The sequence below is a fragment of the Suricata suricatta genome, chromosome 5 (genome assembly GCF_006229205.1).
Source record: "Suricata suricatta isolate VVHF042 chromosome 5, meerkat_22Aug2017_6uvM2_HiC, whole genome shotgun sequence".
NCBI lineage: Eukaryota > Metazoa > Chordata > Mammalia > Carnivora > Herpestidae > Suricata > Suricata suricatta.
This window is the reverse complement of record NC_043704.1, coordinates 89751631-89777115: the sequence shown is the minus strand read 5'-3', so window position 1 is coordinate 89777115 and position 25485 is coordinate 89751631. Positions and strand designations below refer to the sequence as shown.

Genomic DNA, 25485 nt, shown 5'->3' with positions numbered 1-25485 from the left:
TTGGCTCAGATCATGATCTCACGGTTCATGGGTTTGAGCCCCGGGTCAGGCTCTGTGCTAACAGCTAGCTCAGAGCCTGGAGCCTGCTTAGGATTCTGTGTCTCCCTCTCTCTCTGACCCTCCCCTGCTCACACTGTCTCTGTCTCTCAAAAATATATAAAAAACATTAAAAAAATTTTTTAAAAGAAAAAAAGAAAATGATAGATATATGAATGAATAAATAGTGATAGGGATAATAATAAACATACATAGATTCACTGAACTTCCAATTTCTTTTCTGATAAATTATCCAATCTATTACAGCTTTTTAACATTCCTGGTTCTATGTGATGTAATATCTCCACTTAAGAAGGAAACTTATCTGAGTGATTTTAATAAAGGTGAGCAGGCCAAAACTCAGAATTAGCCTGCGTGAAACCCAAGATTGTATTATTCCCTTCTTCCCTTTCCCTGCACCACCTCTCATTTCTCCACCCACCTACCAATTCACTAGACTCCATTCTCTGAATCTAGCCTGCTCTAGATACATCAATTTGAATGTGAATTCGAGCACAGTTCCATAACTCATTAATAAGTCCATGTTTAACAGAAACTTAAAAACTAAAAGGTTTGTTAGACTTCATGTCTAGTGTTTCTCAAACATTATTCCTCAATGTTTATAAAAAGGGAATTATTGGTCAAATGCTTTTGAGAAAAGCCAAATTAGTAAAAGTTAAGTGAGTTTTTTTTTTCTTTCATTTATGGACTTCTCTGGGCCTTCATTGTGGTAATGAGCATTCCTCAAGTTGCGTGATAAGTTATCCAATCACACTTAAATATAGAACACCTAATTGAAATATGTAATCCATAAAAATTTCTACTTATAATATGGTGTTTTAAAAATATTATTTTCAGGTATTCTTATGATAATAACTTGGTTGTTATTAATCTTCATTACTTTTCTAAAAAACTACATTTTAACTTTAGTCTTTCTCTATAGGGATATCAAAGATCCAGGTTCAGCTGGGAAATGGAGAAAGGATTGCAAGACCCCTAGTAGATTTTAATATTTATCAAGTCTGTGTGATAGAGAACAAGAGTGCCTAGAGCCTTTAAAAAGAATAATCTATGATTCACAGCTAGTATGTTTAAAACGTAAAATATCAGACTTTTTAAAAATGAGGACACTCTTGTCAAATGCTAATCTTGGAACTACTTAACTGATATTTTTGCAACAGCAACTAGTGTTAGTACAGAGGGAAAAGTTATAAAAGTGATTCATGCAATTTTTAGTAAGTCTCAGTTTATCAAAAAAGTACACACACACACACACACACACACACACACACACACTTCTTCTTTTGAAGTTGGTACAGCCAGTACTTTATACTATATTTAGATATGTCTTTAGAAGAGGGTAGGGGCATCTGGTGGCTCAGTCAGTTAAGTGTCTGACTTCAGCTCAGGTCATGATTTCATGGTTTATGAGTTTGAGCCCAGCATCAGGCTCTGTGCTAACAGCTCAGAGTCTAGAGCCTGCTTTGGATTCTGTCTCCCTCTCTCTCTCCCCTTCCCCACCTACACTCTGTCAATCTCTCTTCTCTCTCAAAAATAAACATTAAAAAAATAGAGGATGGCTAGAAGTGACCCTTATCTTACAGTTATATAAAAGTTTTACAGGAAGATGGAATTAACAGTCATTACTCCTTCCTGTTCTTTAAGCAATTTAGGCATCCCCAAAAGAGTTGACGAATTTACACAGATTAAATGATTTAGGCTTTTCTTAAAATTAGAACTATAATTAAAATGACATGAAATTTTCTTGTTAATTTTTTTCTTTCTAATAACATTTATAGGCCAAAGTGTGTTTATGTATTTTATGTTATTTCAGATTATCTAAGGGGGCAAATGAATGCATAAAATATATAATGTATCAAAATGGAAGGTTTGATGAGGAACTAGCCAGAGAGGGGGATCATTCTTTGGGGAGGCAGAGGTCCAATGAAATAGAGAGTCCAAATAGTGGTCCAAAGTTAAAAAAAAAAAAAAAGAAAGAAAAGAAAAAGAAAAAGAAAAGAACTAAAAACAAAACAAAAATGTTATTGTTTTCGCTTAATTGGCTTTGGGAGCCCATTTGCAGCAGTGAGGAAACATACATATTACTTTCACTCTTAAGTAGTGTTTGGGTGAATCCACTTTCAGAAACTAAAGCATTTATCCAACAGCGACTTCATTTTGTATTATCATAACAAATAGAGAGTCACACTTTCCAGACTTAATGTCATAAGAACAACATTTCCAAAGACTTGTGATTCTTTTTCCCCCAAGGGTTTTCACTTCCCTTGGGTGGTGTTCTTTTCTTTGAAATGATTAGCAGTGAAAGCCTTAAAATAAAGGGAGTCTGAGGGCTTATCATGGGAGTGGCCAGATAGGAAGGATCCCAAGGTATCTGCTGCAAGAAGAACAAAGGACTTACAGACAGCTAACCCGGGTGAGAGGAACTCTGGTTTTGGCTCAATGTTTGCTGAAGCCAAGTGGAGTCATGGTTAAACTTTTCTATTAACATTCACTGGCACGCTACATAGATCTGTTTTTAGTTAGGCTTAGTTTCCTATCTAGACAGCTGATGAGGCCACCAACCTCAGTGTTGTGGGTATAGATGGATAATTACCTGGTTGTAATCTAGTTTAATGGTAAATGGGTAATACCTTCTTGAATGCTAGATAGTAATATTTTCTTATAATAAAATACTATTAGTTACTCAACTAACCAAGGTATACTTGAGAAATTAAACAATAGATCAAGAATATTGGCTTAGCTGGTCTCTAATCCCCTTCCACCTCCATCTAAAAGTCTGACCCCATCAATCAAAAGATGATCCCGGATAATACACAAATAATACTCTAATCAGTGATTTTGTCCAGTAGTACCAAATCACTGAGTTAGAGGAAGTATTTTAATATTTCCCTGCTGTAGTACATAGGATCTACTGAATTCAGTAATATGTTAGAAACAAATCTAAATAGTATAAGTCTCAACAGCATTTTATAATATTCTGCGTGTAATATATTGGTTCTGTAACTTCCTACATTCAATATACATACATTTATAATTTATATTACATATGCTTTATACATACATTTGAAAAATAGGACTACACATGTTATAAGTGATTCTATGGATAAGTCTGTGCTTAATGGGTTCTGTATTCTAGGACTACTTATAAAACTCTCATGGTGTTTCTTAGGGGTTGAAAACCCACAGGTTTAGAATGTGGTTGATTTCTCAGGGTGTCTGGGTGGCTCAGTTTGTTAACTGAGCCAACTTAGGCTCAGGTGATTGTCTGAAAGTTCATGAGTTTGAGCCCCGCATCAGGCTCTTGGCTGACAGCTCAGAGCCTGGGGCCTGCTTCAGACTCTGTCTTCCTCTCTCTCTTCCCCTCCCCCACTTGTACGCTGTCTTTCTCTTAAAAAATAAATTAACATTAATTTTTTTTAAGTATCTGTTTGATTCTCAAGAGATAGGATGTGTTTTCTGCACAGGGATGGGTTTATAGGCTTAAAAAGTGCATACACATTTTCATTACAAAGCAATTTTTGTTGGTGAGAGTATGGGGGACAATTGTGAAAAAAGATTCCAAGCAAGTCCTTCAGAAAGGAGAGGGTTGAAACCCAGCAGAATATACATGAGATGTAGCAGTCTCATTATAAGACTGCAGAAGTGAATGTGATTGTAGGGAGGCCATTGTGCACAAGCAAACTGCATCAAACTGCAGCCAAAGGCAGAGGAGACAGAGAATTATAAACAGTAAAATGTCAGACTAGAAGTGGGCTCTAGAAGCCAAGCAGGGAGAGATTCTGATAGGGCTTTGTCTTAGAATCATGTCTCTTCCACATATACCTTCTTCATCTGGTAGTCACTAATGTCGAAAGATGGAATATTTTCAAAATGATTTTGCTGAGCTAAAGTTTCAGTAATTGGTAAACTGAAAGCATCAGTATTTTTTTTCAAAAACAAAATTATCTTTTAATATTCTGTATAAATTTTTCAAAGAATGGCATGCATCTATTTATTTTTATAAGTTCTGATTTTAAAGGGATGAGGCCTCCTTGAATAGAATTATTGATATAATTCCCTGTTTCTAGAAACGAGGAAATTGAGGCCCTGAGATTTAATTATTTTTCCAGGGACCTACACCATGTAACTAGCACCCCAAGTAGAGTTCATAGGACAAGCAAGAGCACAACAATCCCAAAAGTCAAGGTATATTTATTGGGGAGATTTTAAAAGAATTTTCAGAATTTTCACATGAGGGATTCACTATCCAAGTTCCATTGAAGTTGATGGCAAGATGCCTAGTATGAGGCTATTTAAGTAGAAAACTTAACATGCCAATTTTATATCAAAGTTAAGATCTTCATAAAGTGGGTTATTTTAAGGTTGATTATATTGATTTTCTCTTTTGTTCAAAATGCCCTTGGTTTTGTTTTCATCATAAACACATAGCCAGAAATTCTTGTTATGAGAAAGTAATTATATTCTTTGTAAAGTTTTCTTCTCACTTTTTATTTTTAATCCTGTCTCCATTTTCTCTTCCACTATTTTTTTAAAATTTCTTCTCCAGTGTTTACAGTGCTGCTTCCTTGCTTCTGATATAACAATCACTAGCAGTAAACACCCAGTTCTCTCAAATACATTTTTATGATACATACCTGAGGATTATATGAAGCAAGCAGAAATCAGCCTTTCTTCCAAAATAAGCCCTGTGAAAACACTGAATCTATAGTCCTTTTTATTGCTTTAAGATATATATAAATCTATATTTCATATGTTTCTGTATATATATATGTATAATATTTGTCAATAGAATTAATTAGTTCACATGTACTATTTATTTAGCTTAGAGGAGCCTGACTGGCTCAGTTGGTAGAGCATTCAACTCTTGATCTCAGAGTTGTGAGTTCAAGCCCCCTGCTGGGCATGGAGGCTACTTAAAAGGAAAAAAAAAAAAGATAATTAGCTCAGAATTCACAATGGAGTGAATTAGAACAAATAAATGCCAGGTAAAAGTTATATCTGTAAATCATACTTCTGGTATGATTTACATCATACTTCTGGTAATAGAAAAATCTAGTGCTCATTTCTTTTGCTCAAATCCTTCAATTTATATCCCCTATGGAAAAGAAAAATCTCTAGCATTGAAATGTCAATATATCATCCTGAAAAGCAATGCAAACAACTGTATATTTCCTGCTATAGGGTAGAGTTTAAGTTTTAGGCATCTCTGAAACATTTCAAGTACAAGCAAACTCTGTAAAAAATTATATTTAGGTAGGTTTTGTTTGAACCAAATGATTCTGGTGATGAAAAGAAGAAAAGCTCCCAGTCAGTTCTACATGTGCCCTCTCTGGATGACATCAGCTATACACAGAGCTTAGTTTCCCCCCTGCCCTTTATGCTGGAGACCCTCCCAATTTATATCACCAGCTTTGATGTTTTCTTTCCTTTGATGTTCCAAAGCTGGAGTTCCAATTGCACGCTGCTTATCACCAACTGGATATTCCACAAGATCATCACATTCAACATGCCTCCGCACAACTTCATTGCCTTTTGTCTCCCTATTCCCTCCCTTCTCTTCCATATGGGACAGGATGCTATCATTTGTAACTAACAAAAAACTCAGTTCAACTGGCTGTTTAAATAATAAAGGAGATATATTGGCTCAGAAGTAGTTAGGACTATAGACCTGGTAAAAACTGATTTGGCTGTGTTTCTTTAGGATTTTTTGGCTCTATGGTTCTCCGAGAGTCAGCTGTGTTCCCAAATTGGCTTCTTTCAAAGTTATACAATAGTTTCAGTAGTTCTAGGCTTTATTTCTTCATTCATACTGTTCAAAAAAGAAAGAAAGCAGCTCTTCAGAGAGCTATTTCCATAGAGCAAAAGACATTTCTCAGAAACCCCGAGGGGAAAAAACCCACCTACTAAGGGCAAGCTGGCTGCCTGCAGCCCCATTTTCCTAACCTGTCACATGTCAAGTTCTGAGACCAGTCAGGACCCACACCTAGAACGGTGGGTGAGCAGTCCCGTCCAAACACATGACTGCTACATTATGAAGTATAATAAGTCAAATGTTGGAAAGATAACCACAGTGGCTGCTATTACATAAAGTTCCCTTAAAATAGTCTGTTTCAGGGTTTGTTTGCTTAGAAAAACAGAAACCTTGAATTTGCATATATGATTGTTGAAAAGGATGCAGAACAATTTCAAGGAACTCAGTTTTAGGAAATACAGCCTGACATCAGAAACTTGACAGTTTATCAGTTCTCTGTCTCTCTGTTGCTTCATGTTCTCTCATCTCAGCTTAATTCTGCATTTTTGTTTTATTCTGCTACTCCCCAGGAAAGTTGCCTTTCTGAGCTTCTTTAACAGAGAACACATGTCACGAAAGACTGCAAGCCCCTTCACATGTCCTGTGCCTATAAATATGACTAGCCACATTTTTGATGTCTCAATCTCAAATTTCTAGAATGAAAACAGTGGTTGGCCAGTCTATTTCCAGTGGGTGTAGATACATTAGGTGTTGTGAGAGATAATAGATGTCAGCTGATATGTAAGTATTCCCCTTCAGAGGTGAAAAAAGGATAAGAATAGGAGGGAAATGACATATTTGTGTATAATGGGAGTACGTATTTTAATTTTTTGGAAAATGGAACCACCTGTTTTTCAAGTTGTAAATCTGGGAATCATGTTTTATTCATCTTAATCCTTATGGCTTTACCTCTTCTTGAGGCAGATGGTATCATAGCTACTATGAACTGCACGAGATCTTAAGCACTATGTATATATGTCTCATTTCATTCTCTCAACAAAGTCATGAGAAATGCACTCTTATGTCCATTTTTAGGAGCACAAATTGGGCCCTTCAAGGTTTAATAGAGCTGACAGATGGCAAACCTGAGGTTGTGTCCCAGATCAGTCTGATTCCAAAGCCCCAACTTTTCCACGGTTCACTCCATCTGTACAGAGGCTTTGTAACCAGACATATCTGAGTTTGAAGTTTGGCTCTGCCATTACTGGTCATCTACTCATTATTGGCCCCTGTGAATCTCATTTTCAATTTTCATGAAAATCTGAGGATGACAGGGTGCTTTTGAGAATGCTTGAAATAAAAATAAAAAACCAGGTATCTGGCAAATAATAGGCTATCAATAAATACTCGTTCCTTCCTATCCATTTGATTAATAGGATAATATTTTGGGGAAAATATGTGGGAATTGACAGGGTAGACAAACTTAGATTTCAACTGGGTAATTGCCACTTAGCAGCTCTTCGACCATAAGCAAGTTACCTAACTTACATGAGTCGCAATTTTCTCCCTTCTAAAAAAAAAAAAAAAGAATACTAATTTTACTTAAGATGGTTGTGAGGATTAAATGGGGTTATATAAGGAAAGATTTTTCCCAGCCTAATTTTTGTAGAGAGCTGGGAATGAGGTATTTGTTTATAGTAAATACATGGTAAAAACTTAATATTTAAAATATTGAATGAATAGTCTTGAAAGACAAACACTTTTTAAGGGTATACTGAGGGGCTTCAGTATAGCAGATTTTAAAAGTAAATGTTTGCTTTTTACTCATTTTATTTAGATAAACATAAGAGTACATTTTTTAATTAGGCTATTCTGATACTCCAGACACTAGGTTAGGGGATTTGCATTTGCATCTTTGTAAAAACATAGCAAAAATAGACACTACGACTACCTTTTTACAGATGTAGAAACCAAGACTCCAAGAGAATATGTAACTTGTTTAAGGATATAAAGTTCACTGGCCAAGTAATACTTTCTTTGAACATTGCTACTTCTCAAACTATATTTGAAATATTAAAATGAATCAGCAATACTTTTGGCTATATACAGAAGCCAGCCTATGAATCTGTAAATTTATTATATCACTACACCTTGTACTATTAGAAATTTTATTTTGTTTTGTTTTGTTTATTTTGTGTGTGTAGGGGGGACAGCATGGTCTGGTTTTAGAAAGGACATATTTTCATCTCTGTCCACAGTAAGTATAGGACAATTAGTGAATTTATTGTTATAGTGACTTTACAACCATGCCTCAGTGTTCAAGTATACAAATGATAATATTAATTATCTAACATAAAAAGCACCTTTCAAAAAACCATACTACATCAAAAATCTGAATTAGAACTAACTTAATATATAAAGAACCAGTAAAAGAAACATAACTTAGAAAGCCTTGTGCTGTTAGCTTCCCAAAGAGGAAATTTAGATGCTGTGATCAGGATCTTATTAACTGATCTTGCCATATTTGTTAAAAAAAAAAAAAGGACATAGCATCAATGATGAGGTTAGTAGAGACCATGAAAGGTTAGGTTCCTGCTTACTGACATCTAAACAAATTTGAAGAAATGTGTTCAGGATATATAGAATTGGAGGGAAAATACTGGTGAGAAAGTTACATATTTGAAATAGGAAATATTTGATTGGTCTGTTTGGTGGGCTGCATTTGGTAGATTGATGCCTTTTGGATATGTGAATGTATAGAAAAATTTTTTTTTGACAAATTTAAACTGGAAAGGATAATCTTCCTGAAACTCCAAGCCATGAATTGGAGTTTTCAGATACCCATTTACTTATGGAACTTTAAAAAGCTAGAGCAGAATGTTATTGTTGCCATCACATTTTATTAAATTATCTTGGGAAGTGGAACATAGAAAAAGTAATGTCTGTGGCAATAATCCAGGGGAATTTCTATAGAGGTGTTACTGTGTTAATTTGTACAGAGAGAATATTCAGATTAGATGTTCACTTATTATATTTATTTAATATAATTGGTAGGTTGATCATTTCCTCTGACACACAAACGCAAGCTTCATGGGAAAGGGCAAAAGTTGGTTCTAACTTGCTTCCCAAACAACCATTATCTGAAGTCTTAAATTTTAACATTGACATTTATATATAGCAGTATATAATAGACATAAATGAATCCATTTTCTTCCATTTGTCTCCATTCATATTTTTCAAATCTCTCATCAGACATTTTGGCTTGAGAAATTCAAGGTCTATCTTATGCATTTTTTAATTTTAAACTTTTCAATATTTTATATCTGAAAAGATCTTCATTTCATTAACAGATATTTATTGAGCACCTTAACATAATAGGCAATTTTCTGGGTACCAGAGTTAATGTGGTGAACATGACAATCTAGGTGTTAGCCATAAAGGAGTTTCTAATCCTCTATTGATGGAGACATTTAAACCTTATTGACTGTTGACTTCATAGTCCAAGGACAAAATAATATTTGGGTTATATAATTCACAACAGATAGTGACAATAGGATGCAGAAAAAATTTTGGTTTGTTATTTCTACTAAGGATAACCATTTTCTAATTGGAGTAGAAAGGATTCATAATTGTTCTGCATTCCAGGAAACCAACAGAATTTGGAAGATCAATGAAACATTTAGAACTCAGACCCAATATGGGACCCATTTTTGGTTGCAGTTTAAGAGATCCCCAAATGGGAACTTCAAGGGGCCTCAAGGAACTGTTCTCTTCTGAGTCTACACCCTTAAGTCACAATTAGTGAGGCCATCTTGATAGGATCTTGGTGAACCTCCAGCTTCATCAAGTAGTAATTCTTTAAAATAGCACCAGAAAAAAACAAAAAACAAAAACAAACAACAAAAAACTTTTAGTCAAGCAAAACTAAGTTCATTTGATGTCTACACTAAGGTTGAGCACAATCTTGACAGAATCATGATAGGCTTCAGAAATGGAAATTGGGTCAGGAAATTTATCAGGTGATAGGACCAGACTGGGTGATTTTAAGGTCTTGCATGGGAAACTGATTGGCATTGTAAAGAATTTTTGACTGAATTATTTTGAACTGGAGGGCACAATGAAGTGAAGATCTTAAAACAGAACTTGGTAACTAAGCTGTTTACAATTCACATATCTTCAAAGAGCAGGCAGTTATGCAAGTAAACAGTAAGTTATTTTGCATACACGCAAAAGAAAACATGGAGTTCACCATGGAATTACGTAGCACAGGGACAGAGAAGTGAATTTAATTCCAGAATTATTTCACACAGGGATAGTATTATATGTCTGTTCTCTGTAATGCTTAACAGAAGAGTAGAAATTTACTTTTGTTTCAGACAACAAAGAGAGGTGTTAATGTAATGTCAGTTACACTACATAGGTGCTATGAAAACAGTAATAAAGTAGTCCAGGGGAATAGAGAGGAAGGAGCATTATTTTAGTATCACCAAGCCAGGCCTTTTTTAGGGAAGAGGTATTTGAGTAGAAATCTGAATGAAGTGAACAGATGGTCCTTGTGGCTAAGTCTTGGGGAAGAGAAAACACAGAGCAAAGGCTCTGAAGTGGGAGCGTGCTGGGGAAGATCAAGGAGACTGGGGAGCCTGCAGCAGAGTGTCTAAATGTCTAACGTGGTAAATGATAAGGTCAGAGGGCATAGGGCACAGATCATGTAGTGCCTTGGAGGCCATGGCAGAGAGTTTGGGTTTTATTCTAAGTCAGATGAGAAGTCATTGTAGGGTTTTAAACTATTGATTGGCATGGTTCAACATAATGTTTTTAAAAATCACTCTTGCTCAGGAAAAATAGGATGTTCTGGAAGGAGTGGCAACAAGAGGCCAGGTAGGAGACCATAGCAATAGGGAAAGGAAAAACAGTGTTCGTTTGAACTAGGGAGGTACTTCTGAGCTGGTGAGATACATTTTGAAAGTAGAGTGGGAAGGCTTTACTGATAAATGGGATATGAAATGTGAAAGAAAGAGGAGGCCAAGGTTTTTTTGTGTTTATTTCAACTGAGCAAAAAGATGAATAAATGATAGTACCATTTACTCATTTACTAAATAAGGGCAGCTGTTAAGGATATGAATAGAATAATATAGGCTTCTACCCTCAAGTGGCTGATACTCTGGTAAAGCAGATAAAACACAACTGTAGTAACTATCATACAGCATCGAGAGTTTTAGTGAAGGGGCAGCAGTGGAGTGACAGCTGGTAGATGAAGTTCTAAGGCACTGGGATCCAATGAGAAATGCTTCTGGCAAGATGGATAAGGGGAAATTTCACAGATGTCATTGCAATATTTGAATGGTAGGGTGAGTGGTTGTTTTAAGTACCTACTAAGGAAAGTGCACAGTGCTAGACACTGATGATTCAGATATAAATCATCCTGGTTATGATCTTTAAGGCCCAAACTCCATTATGATGTAGAATATGTGATAAGAAGACTAATTGAAGAATAAATGTGCAGAGAAAGGTGTGATTAGTTCTTACTGATGGGATAGTATTTTACTAGAGTTAAAAGGCAAATGAGTGACTCATAGATGGTAATTATCAGAATTAAATGCTTATAGGGTGATTCTAACGCCTAATGTTTGTTACTCCCAGCACAACCCAGAAAAGGGAAAGCCTGTGTTGTGTTCTGAAAGATTGCTAGCTATCTGGATTGTTTTGGAATGTAGCAAAATCAAGATGTCCTTCTAAACTGATGTGTCAGTTGTTTTTTTAAAATAGTATTTTATTTATAACAATGAAAATGGCTTTTTGATATTCTATACGTGACATTTGGGGAGATTATTTTGGGGAAATAATTTCCCCATGCATCTTGTCTTTTTCTTTTGTCATGTGGTTCTATGATGTGATTCTTAATCCCATTTCCATTACTCTTTAATGATACTCATGCCACTGTTTCTGTTAAGATTTGAAAAGCCAAAATACGAAACTTAAGTAAAGTTGGATGGGGAATTCTGTTTACACATCTAACTATTGTGTTATTTTCCTTTTACTGACACTGTAATTTATTCAATTTGATTTGTGCACTACTCTGAATGTTAAATCTATTCTTAAAATTATTGTTAGTGTTGTAAATTCCAGGTTTATCCTATTTCTATGAATCTAACTACACATTTGTACTTAAATAATTTAATTGTGCTCACTATGGCAATATTTCTAATTTGTCACCATAGTATGAATTCTAACATATCCAGTAGCAATGTAGTTTTTCAGAGAGAATCAGAGAATATGAATTTGAAATCATGAATCTACCACTAGCATTAAGATACATAATATTCTATTCTTCATGTTTTTTATTGTAAATTAATGTTCATAATTAGAGCTAATAATCTGTTCATATAGTCATTGAATATGCTAAGTACATATGCAATAGAGAGACAGTCTTCAAAGAACTTCAGTCTTTAAAACTTAATAGTTTCGGAATTGTAACACTCAATGGAGATAATAAATATGAGAGAAACTTGAAAAATGGTAGATGCTAAATAAGCTATTACCCATATTTTTTAAAAATATGGGAAAACTAATTGGTTCTTTACCATTTTTAGACCCTTATATAACTGGAATATAACTTAAAGAAATTTATTCATTACTATTACCCTATCAATCCTCCTTTTTTCCCATAGCATCTCTTCAGAGGTACCATAATTTCTCTGGGAAACATTGTTGATTACAATGGGATATTGATACAGAGCTTCATGAAGCTCTAATTCTATTTGAAATTCTGAATCAAATTTTTTACACAAATATGGATTTCAGTTTTAACTGAAAAATCACTGAGGAATACCCCCAAATGATCTAACAAAATGTACACTTTAAACCCTTCTTCCTTGAGGCACCTGGGTGGCTCAGTTGGTTAAGCATCCAACTTTAGCTCAGGTCAAAATCTCACGGCTCATGGGTTTAATATTATTTTTTTAAATAGCTTATTGTCAAATTGGTTTCCATACAACACCCAGTGCTCTTCCCCATAAGTGACCTCCTCCATCACCACCTCTTTATCCCCCTCCCCCTTTCCCTTCAACCCTCAGTTCATTTTCAGTATTCAGTAGTCTCTCAAGTTTTGCATCCCTCCCTCTCCCCAACTCTCTTTCCCTCTTCCCCTCCCCCTGGTCCCTCATTAGGTTTCTCCTGTTTTCCTGTTAGTCCTATGAGTGCAAACATATGGTGTCTGTCCTTCTCTGCCTGACTTATTTCACTTAGCATGACACCCTCAAGGTCCATCCACTTTCCTACAAATGGCCAGATTTCATTCTTTCTCATTGTCATGTAGTACTCCATTGTGTATATATACCACATCTTCTTGATCCACTCATCAGGTGATGGAATTTAGGCTCTTTCTATGTTTTGGCTATTGTTCAAAGTGCTACTATAAACATTGGGGTACATGTGTTCCTATGCATCAGCACTTCTGTATCCCTTGGGTAAATCCCTAGCAGTGCTATTGCTGGGTTGTAGGGGAGTTCTATGGATAGTTTTTTGAGGAACCTCCACACTGTTTTCCAGAGCGGCTGCACCAGTTTACATTGCCACCAACAGTGTAGGAGGGTGCCCGTCTCTCCACACCCTCGCTAGCATCTATAGACTCTTGATTTGTTCATTTTAGCCACTCTGACTGGTGTGAGGTGGTATCTCAGTGTGGCTTTGATTTGTGTTTCCCTGATGATGAGTGATGTTGAGCATCATTTCATGTGCCTGTAGGCTGTTGGCTCATGGGTTTAAGCCCTGTGTTAGGCTCTGTGAGTTCAAGCCCATGTTGAGCTCTGAGTGCTGACCACTCAGAGCCTGGAGCCTGCTTCAGGTTCTGTGTTTCCTCTTTCTCTGCCCCTCCCCAGCTTGCACTTTCTCTCTCTCTCTCAAAGATAAACATCCAAAAAATTTTTAAACCCTTTTGCCAAAATGAAACATGTAATGCTCTTTCATTGGAAACTAACATTATATACATATTTTTTTCCTATTTTTTAAAAAATTTATTTATTTATTTTTAGAATATAACACTATTTTTTAACATATGCAATTATTTTCCATCATTTACAATACAGTAGTTACAATGACACTTCAGATAGCTGTGAAATTAGTGATTAACTAGTTGTCACTTAACCTTCTAATTTCTGTATAAGTCTAATTACATGAAATAGAAGTTGGGGTTCTGATTTTTTACTTTGCTTATCCATTTGGAGTATCATTGTAACCATTATATACATATCTTATGGTAAATGAGATCAGAACATTTCATCATGTTTCCAGTAGCTATTTTAAGTTTTAGTTATGTTGTTTGTAATGAAAATTTCATTTTACAGTTTGGGGTTTTCTAAGATAAATGATTATATTAGCTTCTATGTAATTACTTGGCAAAAATTAGAGGATAGGTTTCTTTTAGATGGAAAATAGCTATCTTTTATTTCCATCCTAGATAATATTTATTTTACACAGCTAATATGTCTAATTTGAAAGTTTTATGGTTGAACACTTTTGATTTTTATTAAGTCTTTGACAAATGATCACTGCAGCTCTCTATTTCATCTAAATATGTCCCAGCACTTCCTAACCTCCCTTTTCCGTAAAAGTATGGATTGCTGTTTTGATTACTCTTTGTCTTCACTCTTCCTCCCAAATGGGACTTATTATTCCAGTTGGATTCATCAGCGGTAGCTAAAGGCATAAATTCTGGAAGTAACCAACTTTCTTATTAGCCACTCCACCCTGCTTCTTGTCACATATTCCACAGCTTTGGGGTCTGAGCAGTGATTTTCACCTGGAAAACACATGCCAGCTTTAAGGGGGTTAATTTTAAGGTATAAGGGCGTGGCCGTTTTTTAAATCTACCTGTACTGTTAATTCTCCTTCCCTCTAGAGATTCTGAAACGCGTTTCCTCTGCTTGCAATAGTGAGTCTTTGTTACTAATAAATATATGGAAGTCTAAAAATTATTTGAAAACCATTAGTCTAGACCCAAGGTACTTTTGCATTTGTGATTGCAGAAAATCCAGTCACACTACTTGCTCTAAATTGTTTCTGTAAGACCAGTTTCTCAACTTTGATAGCGTAGTGCCAAATAATTAAGGAACTCTGAAATTACTATTTCATTTTAATCGAGCCCCAAAATGGGCCTGGTCTCTTGTTCATATTGTGTTTTAGAGACTGAGCCATACTCTGAACCATGGAGATAAGACCTCCTTTTAAGCAATTTTAAATAAGTTTTTAAGAACAAATCCATTTTTTCATTTAAATATTAATAATAGCAATAATAATGGAACTACCAAGTTTATAATAAAACACTTTAGAGTGCTAAAATATTTTGTGCATTATATAACTTTGGATATATTCTCATTAAGTTACACTTTATTTTGACATTGCTATTTAAATGTAATATCACCTATATGGTTTAAAATTCTAAATCTCCTTTTGCTTCCATTATAGTGTGAGCTTTTGTTGAAGGGGAAGGTCAACAGAAAACCATTAACATTTTGGGTAGAGTAGTCAGGAAACATTTTATCAACATAGTATTTTAAGTTATTTGGGAAACTCTGGAAAACATAAAGACATTTTAGTGTAACTTTAATCTGTTTCCTGGTTTAACTGCACTGGGCACTGGAGAAATAGAAAAGGAAGAGGAACATCAATTCTCTACCTTAAGATACCGGGCAGTACATAGATTCTAGGACAAAATATCAGCTTCATTAGGTATTACCAAACATGAAGACAAATACTATATACATTTATTACTTATAGATCCTGTAAAAGACAAAAAAGCTAAGGTTTTCTTTTTAACTGATAAAGGCATTTTTAAAGCTATTGATTGATAATTTAATTCCTTATTGCAGGAAAGACATGATTATAGTCCCTATATTGGGGACAATTTGGAAAGGATCTTAGCAGTGTTCTTTATTTGCCCAGACAGAATAAATTGTTCTAACCTCAACAATGTTGAGGTCTCCATTTGAAATCAACAACAAGGGGTAAAGTATTAGGAATCTCCAGTGTGCAGCGGTTATTAATTCACTATTTCTGGAGTGAGCACCTCCTCTAAGACAGCAAATAAAGAAACCTTCTTGTCGGGAAAAAAAATCTCTCTCTCCATGACATTCTCGGGGAGCTCACACATTTCTAAAACATTTAATAGCTGCCACCTTCTTTGGAAGGAACAAAGGTACCAGATCAGTTTAATCCTAGTCAAATGTTAAGACAGGGGAGAGATAATATTAAAGAATGACAGGCCACCCTAAAGGGCGAGTTTTCTGTGAAATGTTCCTTTGGAAAAATTAGGAATTGGACCTGAAGAAACAGTTTTGATACAGAACCAATTTTGAGATTGTGTGTGTTTGTGTGCGTGTGTGTCCTTGCCACAGAGTTAATGGTGCATTTGGTGAGGTGCTGGTGAAGTTTGCTTAGCTGCAGGTGATACTTGCAAGTTCAGTGATCTGAACCAGGGAGCCCTGAGAAAGCCCTGATGAGAACCCTTAGCTACGGGAAAGACGGACACGTTAAGAGTAAATTGTACTCAAAACAGAGGTCAGTGAGGCCCCAACAATATAGGTTTTCATAGGCTTTCCCCATAATGTAGAATGGGGAACACTTGGCTTAAGCAGAAATAATAACAACAGAAACATAGTATCTCTGCCATCTCCTGGTTAGAATCCTTTGTTTGGGTCAAATGGAGATGTAAAACTATTTAAGTGACTAAACTTCTGGCTTCCCATTTTTCTCTATTTCTAGTCTTTAAATCTTCCCTCACAGTTAAATTAACAGTCTCATTAAACTTAGAAAGTGTCATCCCTCTTAAAGTAGGAATTATTCTCTGCTGTACCGATTTATATATGGCAAAATCTATCTGGGAAGGAATTCTAGGTATCCCCTAGTATAATAATAATTCTGTTTTCTGGTAAACATGGAGTGTTTATGGCCATATATCATTACACTAAGGATTTATGTTGTATCATTTATTGGCCTAAAACTAGTTATATATAAACTGTGTAAATTTATAAAACCATGTAAAATATGTATCTACTATATATATGTTAGGAGTAATCACTGTTTATGACAAAAACTATAAGAGAAAAGCAAGCATGAGAACGTTAAGAAAATGTTTGTTAGGCTGAAATATGAAGTTCATTGGAAATGCAATGCAGTAAAGTGTTGCTATTCCTTTATTTGAAGTTTCTCAAAGAACAATATACTCACTAATACATGATTTCTTCACATTTGCTCTTTTCTCCTCTCTTCAAAAAGGCCTCTAGTGAAAAAGAAAATAGAGTATTAAATTTTACATGCAAATTCCAGTAGTTTGCAAATGACTAGGGGCAATTCTGCCTATTAAATTACTTTATTCCCACTACTGGTATTTCAAAATGTTGAACATTCAGTTTATGTTGAAATATACAGCTATACTTTCATATTACTGAGATTTACCATATTATGTGCTTGTCAAAATCTTCATGTTTCTTTTTTATAAGTTGTTAAAGAAATGTTCTATTAATATGTGTGCTCTTGCTCCACAGCCTTATAGTGCTATGCTAGCAGCTGAATATTTAATAAAAGTATAACAAGATGTGAAACATGCATTATACACTATATTAAAATTTCCTCTTTGCTTATGTTGCATTTTTATACCATTTTATTGATTTAGAGACATACACTGATGAGTATAATGGCTTGTAACATTTTTTACAGATGGGGATTCAAGTGTGTACCTATGGCTTGTCAGAAATTTCTAGAATTAATGGCCTAATCCAGTGGGGGAATAAGGTTCAATATAATCTCACTTACTTTTAAGTGGATGCACTTTAAGAGATACTACTGATAATAAATGTATTATTGTATATTTTATCAATATTTAAAAATTTTAAGGGCTGTAACAAATACCACCAAATTAAATCTACCTTTAAAGATTTAGGCTTTCCTTTTACTTTACTTTCTTGCCTTTCAAAGCACTCAACAGACAAAATGAAATTATAGACATCTTGTAAAATATCCATATTTATATTTGTATACTTATCTTCCATTTTTGCTAATAGCTCAGTTTGTATCAGTAAGCATATCAAGGCCCTAAGAGGTAAACAGAAGTGACTTGGGTCTCATGTCTGAATCATTATATGTTTTTTAATGTACCAGATGCTGATTAAATATGCTCATAAGCTAAGAACAGTCTATAAATTCTAGATGTTTCCTGACCAATTGCATGTTAGTTGAAGCTTTTCAAGCTTCTAAAAGGAATAAATAATTATATTACCTAAGAATTTGAGGACTTAGAATTTCCTATTGGTCCCGTACTATCTTGGGCTCTAAGCCAAATGATTGATAGAATAATTTAGGACTTGAAGTTTCTAAAAGAGCAGTCATAAGGGATAAGAATATCTTAAAGTTCTCTAAAAACTCTTTCCCAAATGTTTTTGGAATTATTTTTATTGTCCCTATTGAGTCCAAATCCCTCTATCTGTCCTTGAATTAAGTTGTGTCTTCTCCATAAAATCTTCGCAAACAGCTATATTTCACAAGAATCTTTTCTTTCTGTATATAGTTCTTGTACTAATACATTGAGCTGAATAGTCTATTTCTTAATTATATATTGTTTTGGGTTTTTGTAAATGTTTGGCATTGTGAAATTTTATTTGCTTTGAAAAGCACAACATTAAAATGTGATTCATTTCCTTGGGAATCCTTGATGTTTCAATTACAAACGCTATTCCCATGTAGTAATGGGAGCTGGGTGTTGTAGCCTCAAAATTAGGATCCTTATGTGATCATTTAGAGGTTTATACAAAATCCTCTTTACATATAGCTAATTTTTCTTTTAAAGGTATTTCTGTTTAAGTAAGATTTATTAGTAGGGATAGATTTATTTGTAAGGGAGGAAAAATAAAACACTTTCCTCTACTCCCCTAGGTTCTCTGGCTGGAACCCTACAAATTAGACTCAACAAAAGGTGGATTAATAACAGAAAAACAAATGGAATTTATTAACATGTGCATTGCCGGAGAGAACTGAATATTCATGAATTGATGGATAACTGAAAGGGGTGGTTAGCACTTGACCTTCTATAGCATCTTTACAAAGGACAATACATTCGTGGAAAAGAGATAAGACAAAAAACGTTTTAGACTTTTAGGGGCAGCAAACTGGGAAGGTAAATATATGGGGAGAAATGATGGAAGATAAGCTTTTATGGAGTTTGTTCTATGGATTCCTCTGATGCCATCTGTCTCTAGTAGAGAGGAAGAGGGCAAAGAGTTTTCCTTGTGTCTGCTTCCTCTCAATTGCCTTCAGCTCTAAACAGTTCTTATGTCAAAGTAGCATATTTTGAACGGACATATTATTTTTTATGACAAAGTTTTTATTTTATTTTTATTTTTTAAAATAGTTTATTGTCAAATTGGTTTCCATACAACACCCAGTGCTCTTCCCCATAAGTGCCCTCCTCCATCACCACCACCTCTTTCCCCCCACCTCCTCTTCCCCCTTCAACCCTCTGTTCGTTTTCAGTACTGAGTAGTCTCTCAGGTTTTGTGTCCCTCTCTCTCCCCAACTCTCTTTCCCTCTTCCCCTCCCCCCGGTCCTCCATTAGGTTTCTCCTGTTCTCCTGTTAGACCTATGAGGGCAAACATATGGTATCTGTCCTTCTCTGCCTGACTTATTTTGCTTAGCATGACACCCTCAAGGTCCATCCACCTTGCTACAAATGGTCATATTTCATTCTTTCTCATTGCCATGTAATACTCCATTGTGTATATATACCACATCTTCTTGATCCACTCATCAGGTGATAGACATTTAGGCTCTTTCCCTGTTTTGGCTATTGTTGACAGTGCTGCTATGAACATTGGGGTACATGTGCCCCTATGCATCAGCACTTCTGTACCCCTTGGGTAAATCCCTAGCAGTGCTATTGCTGGGTTGTAGGGGAGTTCTATTGATAGCTTTTTGAGGAACCTCCACACTGTTTTCCAGAGCGGCTGCACCAGTTTACATTGCCACCAACAGTGTAGGAGGGTGCCCGTCTCTCCACACCCTCGCCAGCATCTATAGTCTCTTGATTTGTTCATTTTAGCCACTCTGACTGGTGTGAGGTGGTATCTCAGTGTGGCTTTGATTTGTGTTTCCCTGATGATGAGTGATGTTGAGCATTGTTTCATGTGCCTGTAGGCCATCTGGATGTCCTCTTTGGAGAAGTGTCTGTTCATGTCTTCTTCCCATTTCTTCACTGGGTTATTTGTTTTTTGGGTGTGGATTTTGGTGAGTTCCTTGTAGATTTTGGATACTAGCCCTTTATCTGACATATTCTTAACCTCCTCACATTTATTCAAGAAATATTTACTGTGGTGCCTGGGTGGCTCTGTTGGTTAAGTGTCTGACTCTTGATTTCAGGTCAGGTCTTGAGCTCATGGTTCATGAGTTCAAGCCCCTCATTGGGTTCTGTGCTGACTGTACAGAGCCTACTTGGAATCCTCATCTCCCCTCTCTCTGTCCCTCCCTCACTCATGCTCATACTTTCTCTTTCTTTGTCTCAAAATAAATAAATAAACTTAAAAATATATTTATCAAGCATTCAATGTACCAGTGACAGAACGTAAGATCTGGCTTTTATGGGGTGTGCATTCTAGTGGAGTAGCCTGATGACACACATATTAAGAAGTGAACAGGAAATTATCAGATGATAATGAGTACCATGAAGAAAATTAAAGCAAAGGGACATGCTAGAAAGTGATTGCTTCATATTGGATAATTAAGCAAGTCTTCTGGGAAAAGAGGACACTTAAACTCAGACCCAAAGGAACTGGCCCAACAAAGAGTAGAGCACATGTATTCCAAATGGTGGAATGAAGTAGTCCTAAGTGGGGGGATGTTAGTGCGTGAGAGAGAGTGTGGTAGTAGACAAGGGAGGAAGGAGCCAGGGGCCAGATCACAGGATGAGCCTTGCACTCCAGGCTTTGCCACAGTCAGGATTTCAGTTTTATTTTGAGTACTATAGGAAGCTCTTAGAGAGTTTAAACTAGGAGAGAGGATCCTACTCTTAGATCTTACATTTTTAAATTTTAGTCTAGCAGTATTCTTTCAAAAGCATTTTCATGCCACTAACCTTTATGATCATTATATTTAATGACTATGAGATTTAATTTAAGCATTTATAGTTTGGGTAATTATGTTATTTCTAGTATTCCTTACTTATATAACTCATCCAAAAGTATAATATATTATCATTTAAACAACAGCATGGAATATTCTTATGTAAACACTTTTCCTATTCTGTTAGATTGGTCACATTGGATAGATTCTCAGAAATGGTATCACTAGATCAAAGAATACCTTTTTCAAGTATGTAATACATCCTGCTCAATGACTTTCCAAAAGGCTAGTGACAATTTCTTTCTCTGATGATATAGAAAAATATAATTTATTGACGGCTTATCAACCTTTGAAATCATTATAAAAATCCTGTTATTTAATAAGCAAAACCCCAGAATGATTACATATATTATATATTTAACTTAGGAGAAAATACTAAAAGAAATTAAGTAGCACATACCTCTATATGAAATATAAATTAGCTTAAATGTAGGCAATTTATCTGTTATCAATTGTTATTTGCCTTATTCTAAATCTGTTATCCTTGTCTAATTAGAACATACTATGCTGCATTCAAATCTTGAAAAATAGCCTGAAACTTGGTGTACATCTAAGAAAGGCTTTTGTGGATTTTCTTCAGAGCCTCAGGACTAAAACAATTTGGCATAAAGCTAGTTACTTTACAAATAGGAGCTCTCAAATATTTTCTAATTCTAGCTCCTGTAGACCAAAAGTCTATTTACTGATGAGTCCTAAACTTTTTGTTGTTGGCTGAGGGGGGGACAGGGGGACAGGTAGGGAGGAGGTTGGGTGTGTTTCTTTAAGCTATTGTTCCATGTCAGAGCAAGGAAATAATATATTACTGTTTGACCTCATGTATTTGAAACAGAAACCCAAGCTTAATTGATAAAGGGATCACGCCAATAATGGATCTGCTACCACAGTGCTCAGTTATCCAAAAAGAATCTTGTAGCTAGCAGTGCCTATTGTTGAAAACTCCTACCTGCCTTTCAGCTAGCAGTCAGGGCATAGTATTGCATTATTTGCTAACCTTTTAGCTGTTGCCAAAGATTTCTTATCAATAGACTCTATTCAATTCTACTAAAGTTATGTTACTTCCAAAAGTAATTTTCAAACCAATATACTGTACTCTTTAAAGCACAATTATTTTCTACAAATCATCTGAGCACTTTATATGGGTAAGCACTTCCTACCCAACTATATCGCAAAATCCTTGCAAATATAAAGTATGCTTTTTGTTAATAATTTGTATTCTCTAGAACATGTGACACGTTGTACATATTCAGCAAACAGTTATTGATTGTTCAATGGTTATAAAATATTAAAAATACATACACATACACATAAGCATATGAAGAGAAAGGAAGAAATCTGTGGTTACTCATTGACATGCATATTGTTGACAACCCTGAGAGATTAGAACTAATCATTCCTAATATCATTTGAATGAGGGACACTCCTTGCCTTACTTATTGGTATTATGCTAGGATTATCATTTCTGGGTTGCAGGATAATTAATGTAACATTTTACCTACTTTTGAATGTTTGGGATTTGAACTGCATTGACTATCTCAAAAAATTCTCTTAATTATTTTTTTAAACTTATTTTAACTTGTGAGCAATCATCTTTAAGGATAGTCATCTTAAGGGCCCCTGGGTGTCTAGTCAGTTAAGTGTTCAACATTGGCCTACGTCATGACCTCACGGTTCTTGAGTTCAAGCTCTGCGTCTGGCTCTGTACTGATAGCTTACAGCTCAGAGCCTGGATCTTGCTTCAGATTCTGTCTTTGTCTCTCTGCCTCTCCCCGACTCAAGTTCTCTCTCTATCTCTAAGTGAACATTAAAAAAAAAATTAAGGATAGTGGTCTTGAGGCAACCAAGGCAGAGAGCAATGGACTCCAGAGTTCAGGGCACAGGCTCAAGTTAACCGGCCACCTTGCTATTTATTAATGGGATCAGCACAGTACAGCATAAGTGTATGCAGTGATAACAGCTCTTCTTCCTGCTTCCTCCTTGACAAATATTTACCAAAAAATTAAACTTAACCAGGGGAGAAGATTTGAAGCAAAAACTTGGGAAAAAAGTCTTTTGACAAGCCATGAATTAAAAAAAAAAAAACAAAAAAACCTGGAGCAGGAGTCAAATTCTACTAGAGTCTGTTACTTATTATTTATAAGATCATTGGATCATTGGCAATTGCTTACCTGTCTTTTTCTCAATGTCCTCATCTGTCAGATGGTTGTAACATCCTAATTACTTCAAAGTGCTACAAAAATATAGAAACATATATAGGTCAATATTCCATATAAAGTACTGAAATAATAAGATAATAGACTTTTAGAAAACTAGCTTTCAGAACCAATAGAATAAAAAAAAGAAAAGATATATTTTTGATTCCAAATGATATTGTACTGCAGGTTGAATGCTATCTTTGACTTCTTAATGAAATTATTTCATTTGGTCAACTTAAAATTGGCATCATTTCACTGAATGGCAAACATATAACAAAGAAAAAAATTAAGTAGACAGTCTCTGGACTCTGGGGAATAAAGTTATTACTTCTGAAAAACATCTCATTTCTCCAAGCTTTAAGAATTAACATAATTTTTTCTGTATTAAAAATGTTTATAATAAGAGTAATTCCTTTTAATGCTCTAAGCTTTTACCGCGTATTAATTACCTCTGTATTAGTTCCTTGAGACCCACCCCAGACATACTAAATCAGAAGTCTGGGAATGGGGCCTAGAAATTTGTGTTTTAACAAACCCTCTGGGTTATCTTTTACATGCTAATGTCTGAGAAGCACTAGATTACATGTGTTAGGGCAGCAAAAGAGGGTGAAAAGTAAATAATGACTCTAAAAATTTTATGTGACCAACTGGATGAATGCTGGAACCATTTTTGGAGAAAAGAAATACTCAGGAAAGAGCTGACTTAAATGAGAAATCATTACTCTTTATTTTTACTTTAAAATATTTAGTTGTAGTATAATATATCTAATAAAACATTTACTATCTTAACATTTAAAAAAAATTTTTAATGTTTATTCTTTTTTTCTTGAGAGAGACAGAACATGAATTGGGGAGGGGCAGAGAGAGAGGGAGACACAGAATCTGAAGCAAGCTCCAGGCTTGGAGCTCTCAGCACAGAGCCCAATGTGGGACTTGAACTTATGAACCATAATATTATGACCTGACCAAAGTCGGAGGCTTAACTGATTGAGTCTCCCAGACACCCCTATCTTAACTTTTTTTTAATATTTTATTTTTAAGTAATCTCTACACCCAACGTGGGTCTTGAACTTGCAGCCCCAGGTTCAAGAGTCCCATGCTCTACCGGCTGAGCCAGCCCGGCTCCCTGATCTCAACTGTTAAAAATTTATTTATTAAAAAGTATAATGGACATATTTTTAAGCATAAAGTTCAGTAGTGTTGATATATTCACATTGTTGTGAATATGAAAGTTCTCCAGAAATTTTTCGTCTTGCAAAACTGAAACTCTATACCCATTAAACAACTTCCAACTTCCCTCCCCCTTGTCCCTGGCAACCACCATTCTACTTTGTGTGTTTCTGAATTTGACTATTCTAGATGTTTCTTTGAATTAATCTGGCTGGGATGCTATAGCAAAATACCATGGGTTGAGTGGCTTAAACAATAGACATTTACTTGTCACAATTTTGGAGACTAGGAAGTCCAGGGTCAAGGTGCTTTGTTCTTGGTGAGAGCCCGTTTTCTGTCTTTCAGGCAATGACCTTCTTGCTGTGTCCTCACGTGGTGCAGAGAGAGAGGACTCTGGTGTCTCCTCCTCTTCTCCTAAGGGCACCAGAGCTATCTGATTAGAATCTAACCCTTATGACCTCATTTACCCTTCATCACCTCCTCACAGCCCCATCTCCAAATGTAGTCATGTTGGGGGTTAGCACTTTAACACAGGGATTTGCAGGGGGATACATTTCAGTCAATAGCACTCATATAATGAGAATAATACAGTACTTATCTTTTTGTGACTAACTTATTTTGTTTAGAATAATGTGGAATTTAATCTCTGATAAGTTTGAAGTAACTATTTCACATCCAGGTGAGATGTCAACATGGCAGATGCCAAGAGGACGTGTTAAATGTCATTTGTGTCCCTTCTGTATCTATCTGCAAAATGTCAAATCCAACACAAAGTCTCATATCAAAGTGGCCTCCATTTCTAAGTGCTTTGAGTTCCAGATGTAGTGAGAAGAAAGCTGACTTTTTTAGAATCCCAGGATTGCAGTTAAAGAGTCAAGAATACTGGATCTGGAAACAGAAACTATGGTCCAGGTTTGGGCCTTCTCACCACCTAAATAACTGCAGATGACTTCTTTAAAATTCTCTTAGCAATGGTGGCTTTAAGACAGCTTAGGGATAATTATCTACTCCCTAAAATAGTGTTAGAAAGATGAAATATTATATATGAAAGCATCTGGTGTATAGTAGATATGGAATATATATATTTTAAATATTAAGTAAGTATTATGAATTTTTTAATGTTTGATTATTTTAATCTGTTTTGTTACTTTGTTACTTTTTTGTTAATTATAA

General features: G+C 35.4%; 1 protein-coding gene and 1 long non-coding RNA gene across 2 annotated transcripts in view; one reads left to right on the top strand and one right to left on the bottom strand.

The window, feature by feature from the left end:
- The window catches only part of NAALADL2 (N-acetylated alpha-linked acidic dipeptidase like 2), a 669400-nt gene that overhangs the window by 431867 nt on the left and 212048 nt on the right, over window positions 1-25485 (top strand). The gene's annotated exons all lie outside the window — the stretch shown is intronic.
- Window positions 16985-24708, bottom strand: LOC115292008. Its single transcript, XR_003908750.1, has 3 exons — window positions 24580-24708; window positions 23116-23177; window positions 16985-17063 (listed from the first exon to the last, which is right to left on the bottom strand). It is a non-coding gene; the product is annotated as an uncharacterized LOC115292008 (long non-coding RNA).